Below are 6,000 nucleotides of genomic sequence, written 5' to 3' on the forward strand. Positions count from 1 at the left end.
TGGCAGGAATGCCTTTGTTTATAAACTGGTTTAATTAGAGCCAACTTGGTTTAAACAGCAAAAACCTGTTAGACAAGCAATGAGGGAGCCTTTATGCTGCAACTTGATTTACTAAGAACAGCAGTCACATCACCCTCAAATCATGTCTTACTATCTTTTAAAACCAGTGTTGCAAAGACATTAACTCTTAGCTCCTGTATGAGTCAGTAGAGCACAGGGCTGCATCAGCTAGCCTGTCCTGAAATGCACCAGATTACAAGAATCATACTAACCTTGTTTACATTCATTTTGAAGGCAGCGAGGAACTCTTTAGAAAAAACTAATACCTTCTATTATTTCTAGTCTGTAATAGAATCATTACAGGACTGGGCTTTTGATTCATGTATGATATTAAGATTTAAATATGCAGCTTCCTAAATACACAACGCCTGATAAAAGACAGAATAGTCACAACTGATAGACCTGACTCACTAATTTATAGAATTTGTGTGAGTGGGTAAATTTCAGAGGAAATGTGACATCTGCTCTTTCTTTTAACAGGTTTACTTCATAGTCAAATTCCTGTCCACCCTGTACATTATTAAGTACTAATTTTCAATCAGCTCACCAAATCCCATTACAAACTCAACTACTCACTTGTCTCTGCATTGCCTAAAATACTGCTTGCTGGAAAAACTATCTTGCTGAGCCAATAAGAGAATCACTACATGACTGACCTGCAAGAAACAGCACACATATACAACTTACTCAAAATACACTCCGTGTTAGAAAAGAACAGGATAATTTGATCCAAAGTACACTGTACTTGGAAAAAGACAAGATGGTCAGCTTGATCAAGGTTGACCTAGAGCTAAAAAAAAAAAAAAAAAAAAAAACAATTATCTACAGGTTCTTTGTAATTTTAATGATTCTACTAAATTAACCAAACTCAGATCAGGACAATATTTCTGTGAAATTGACCTGGATTCTTGAAGCTATTTGCTCACAGCTTTCATGATTATGCTAGTCATTGAAAGAAAAGTCAACACAACCTTATCATCATCATTATAACATTCACTTTTCCATGCTGGCATTGGTCAGACAGAATTTGTAGAGGCAGCTAGATACCCTTCCTGTCACCAACCCTCACTTATATTGATATTATTTAATGACATGATCCATACAATCTGCTAAGCTTTCTCCAGTTTTAGATGGTTTGGAAATGAGAAAAAAAAAAAAAAAAAAAAAAAAAAGCAGCCTTTTTATGTTGTCTTTTTCAAGGTAAATTTGAGATAAGTATATAAATAAAACAATACCTCTGCAAACCTGCTGTGGTGAGCAGTGCTTCTGCATGGTACCTATTTAAAGTAAAGTGAACAGAGAAAAAGTTAAAGTGTCTTAGCTAGAGATAATCTAGCATTAGTGATAGTATACTAATTGTCGAATTTTGGGGCAAATGAAGGCAACACTTTAATAACTTATATCTCATTGTGTATCTTGATACCTATGTAAGTAATACATCCATAATAATAGCTAAAGCAACATTTCAGAAATAAGCTTGAGAATTCAGAAATTAATATAAATAGAAATGTTAATGTAGTTAAAATGTTACAAAAAATTTGAAAATTAGGCAGCCAACTCTGTCAAAGCCTAGTAGATAAAATGGGACATTTGAATTGTGGGTGGGTAGATATATCATGAAATTCTTGTCAATGGATATGGCTAACTAGGAAAGTAGGAGTTAAAAAATAAAAGATTGAGAAAACAGAATGCGTTTTGTCTGTTATAAGACAACTTCAGGGATAATTTGAGATTACAGATAGTAAGGAAGAGATGGTGTGTACATGAGATATCTTGCACTAAAACTAGGATTCCATATAGTGAAGCCACAATAGAAGACAGTCACTACCCACAGTCTTTGGAGACCTTCTGTGATTAGTCAGAAGGAGGTGCAAGGTTAGTGCAGTTTATAATGTAGATTTGATAAGTTGGAAACGACTATTATTAAGAGAATAAATTGTAGGGTAGGAGTTCCACTAAATGGCAATCTTTTGAATAAAGTACTGTGTAATAGCCTATGTAACAGCATAGGGTTTAAGGAGAGAAATACAATGAAGAGAGGGGGGGGGAAGGGAGTGTTTCTGGAAAGTTCAAAAGAGCAAAGTTCATTACAGTGGTAGAGAGAAAGGTTATTCAGAGATAGAAGATTTTCAACAGATGGTTTTCTGCAGAATAGGATGTGAATGATCAAAAGATGTTTACCATCCCGTTTATGAAGGCAGCACTCCAAAATAAAGAGATATTTGAATCTTGTAATGATTCAGCAATTGCTCTGGGATGAAATATTTAGTTGAACTAGTAGGCAGTCATTTCTGTTTGAAGTAGTTTCAGCAATATTAAGAATATGATGCTTCTAAGAAAAATTGCTGGAATACTGAGGCCTAGTGTATTTGTTGGTAAAAAGAAAATTCTTAAACTTGGTATTTATTAAGAAAAGAAATGTGATATGGATCATCATCTTTGAAGTATGTGTCATGTGCATTTAGTCAGGTGTTATTGAATTTTAAGATCCCAATAGGAAGGCAGAAGGAAAGAGGATGAAAAAGTTTGGAAATTAGTTAAATATAAATACCAATAATTTTGTCCGATATGTTTTAACCATTTGAGTAGGATCAAGTAAATGTTGTTCAGAGTAATTTGTATAGAATTAGCAAAGGTTTGATCAATTAGTATATTTGGAGGATAAAAGAAATTTAAAAGAAGAGTTGGTGGTTTAGAATAGTTACCTGTAGTACAGCTAGTGTTTATGAAGTAGTATTGTAGTATTTAGAAGATAATAGGAGCAACAGATATTAGTGTAGCAACAGAATTTGAGTTCTGAAAGTTGCAGTCAAACTAGCAGCAGGAGAAACTGACTGGTGAAAAAGATGTTTAAAACTATAGAAATCACAGTTTCTGTACTAGCTGGGTCAATGTGGATACAAGTTGGAAAGTCAGACACAGTTATGGTTATTAAAATTGTAGTAAACCTTCTTTGAGGAATGAAAATCTTTAGTGGATAACATCGATGGAAGAGGTGAGACAATGAGAGTTGAATAGATTATTTGGAACAAGTTGAGTGTTATATAGTAACTGGAGCTCTTTATTGGTCATGATTAGGTGACAGATATGTGACAGAGAGTGGGCATACATAGGTACACATTTTCTTAAGGCTGAAATTGATGTGAAAAGTACAGAGATGGTAGTTGAGGTCAGCAGTGGTCTTAGAATGTTAGCTAAGTTGTATTAATCTAAGAAAAGTGTATTTGGTTTAGGAAGATAAACATTAATATAGTAAGTCGGAACACAGCAGAAGTAGAAAGAAAAACAATATCTGGAAAACATGCAGGTAAGTGTACAAGATAAGGGAACCGTCTGGAATTATAGATTTGTAGGGAAGAAATTAATGTATAAGATGGATACAAATGGAACTTAAGTAAAGAGAGATATGCTAAAGACAAACAAACAAGTGAGACGGGTAAATATGCAGAAAGAGAGAGATTAAGACTAATATAATGGGACTAAATATAATTAGCTAACAGCTAGCTAAATACAAAACATATTGTGGAAAGAAAAAGGACGGTCAAAGAGATACCAGTAAGAAAAAAAAATTAGATTGACAGAACCAAAGAGGAAACAAACAAAGTGGAACTGTCATAGTAAGATAAGAAACATCCGGGAACAGAACTGAAAAAAATATAAATAAGAACTTCCTCAGTTACCACACAAAACAGAAACGGAACAATAGACAGAAGAGATGTATATGTTTGGTTGAGAAGGGGGATACAATGCAAAAATGTACAGTAATCATTATATACCAAATATTACGGGTGAATATTTTGTAATAAATAACATGAAGAGATTTAATTAGAGATAAACATTATTGAAGGAAGTGTGATTTCCATGGGTTTACTCACAACTAGCTCATCATAACATTCCGAATTAGATATAAAATAAGAAATAACGGTGAGATTAAATGAAAGACAATATTAATCACTTGTTGGATTTACAGAATAAGTCACCTCTTTTCTAATTAGTCTAAGAGACTAGATAAAAGAGAGAGAAATACAAAATTCCTGGAAATAAAAAAAAAGTTTGCTATTGCAAACAATCACCTAGAACAAATTCTAGGCATAGAACAGGTGGGAGACATTCTTGGATATGACGCTATTCGGAAACGCTCCAACGCCACCCAGAGCTAGAGTAGCCCCTCGCGTTTTCGGCAACCTTATACTAATTTTACCAATCTAGATGGATTGGAACAATAAGCTTTGAACTTGTTAAAGGTGGCTATCATTTCTGGCTCTCTTGCCTCCTCAGCCAACAGTTCACCAGTAAACTTCTATTTATATAGAATAACACATCTTTAGTGCTTTTGCATTTGCACAGGTTTAACACAAGAGGGAAACATTGTTCTACAAGCTACATGTGTAATGTATGTTATTAATTGCTACAATATTTGATTATCAGTATTCAGGCGAGGTGTTACTTAACGGCCAGTAATATTTAAAAAAAAAAAAAAAGCAAATATAATTTAGGCTTTATAGTAATTATCTTGAATGCCCACACCAAACAGCCGCTTTTAGCGCCAATTGACATAATAGATTTGAACAATTAAGCACCAGAAAAGAAAAAAAAGAAAGAAAGAAACTGTTTATAAATAAATTAGTAGTTCTGGAAAATAAACGATGTCGCCAAGTGGCAAATTTAGACAATAGCAATAACAACCACTATGTGTTTGGAAAAGAATGTCAAGCATGGGAAGAGAAAAAAGATAAACGTTGGTAGGTGGTTATAAAAGAAAAAACAAAAAAACAGCTGGTCAGTTGAGAAGTAGGATGGGTATTCTTAGAGTAGGTTCTGAAAAGTGGTTCTTGTCCAAACATTGAGAGACCCAACAAGAAGCAACTATGTTGCAACCGAAAGAGATAGTGAATAATTTTATTTGAAAATTAAAATTATTTATTTGAATTTTTTTTTTAAATTATAGAAGAATGTGTCAAGTAAATAATGCATATGACGATTTATCACACAAGCTAGAAGTTTCAATTTATTTCTTAGACATGAGGTCGTCTGCGTATATATATATATATATATATATATATATATATATATATATATATAGATAGATAGATAGATATATATAATCGTTTGACCAACGTTGCTTATATTGTATCGGTCCAGTAAGGATGATAGGAAAATTCAGTTTTATTTGAAATTGCATCACTGTAGTATTGAATTTAATCACGTCCGTTTCCTATCCTCTCCGCCAAATTCCACCCTTTGATAGCAGGCGACCACTACATGTAAAAAGATACGAGCATAATTGAGATATCGATACCTCAATATCACTAGTGTTTCAGCTACAGATCATTTCATTGAATACTGATCAAGTCACCAACGGTATCAATAATTTTCTATAGTGACATAAACATGAGGAAGCAAAGAGAAAAGATACAAATGGATGGCTCACACCTCCCGCCATATTATTATTTATCCCCCACAGTTCTTGTTTATTTGCACAACATATTAATTGCATAACGCATACTCCGATAAAACGAAATGACAACATCCACGGTTACGCATTGCATACACAGTGAGAAGTGTTTATATATATATAAACACATTGCCGTAAATGACAGTAAATGTTTATGTATAGGAATCATTTAATAACAAAAATGTACTAAAAAGTCTAATATCAGTTGAAGTGGCTGATTGTAGATTTCAAATTCCGATAGTCTCCAAAATGTCAAATTAGAACGAAATGGAAGAACAGATTATAAATAAATAAAGAAACGGTTATAAAATTAAATTGTTTAAATGCTAATTCGATTTTGTCTATTTAATAAATTCACTAAAATAGGTTTGTTATGATTGTTTAGCAATCGGTAAAATATCAAAATTGAGTGGTGACCGTCACCAGCTAGGAGTGTAGCAAAAATATTAAAAAAAAAAGTTATGGTAGTAGTAATTCTATAGAAC

At 33.0% G+C, this 6,000-nt stretch overlaps 1 protein-coding gene across 2 annotated transcripts in view; it reads right to left on the reverse strand.

The window, feature by feature from the left end:
• Window positions 1-6,000, reverse strand: part of LOC106878717 (tumor necrosis factor alpha-induced protein 8) — a 93,387-nt gene that overhangs the window by 86,288 nt on the left and 1,099 nt on the right. Inside the window, exon 2 of one of the 2 annotated variants that reach the window (XM_014928034.3) lies at window positions 1,296-1,337. The exons of the other annotated variant lie outside the window; for it this stretch is intronic. The gene's annotated coding sequence lies outside the window, so the exon portion shown is untranslated. The remainder of the gene's footprint in view (window positions 1-1,295; window positions 1,338-6,000) is intronic. 2 annotated transcript variants of the gene reach the window in all.

This window comes from Octopus bimaculoides, chromosome 4 (genome assembly GCF_046866305.1).
Source record: "Octopus bimaculoides isolate indiv1 chromosome 4, ASM4686630v1, whole genome shotgun sequence".
Lineage (NCBI taxonomy): Eukaryota > Metazoa > Mollusca > Cephalopoda > Octopoda > Octopodidae > Octopus > Octopus bimaculoides.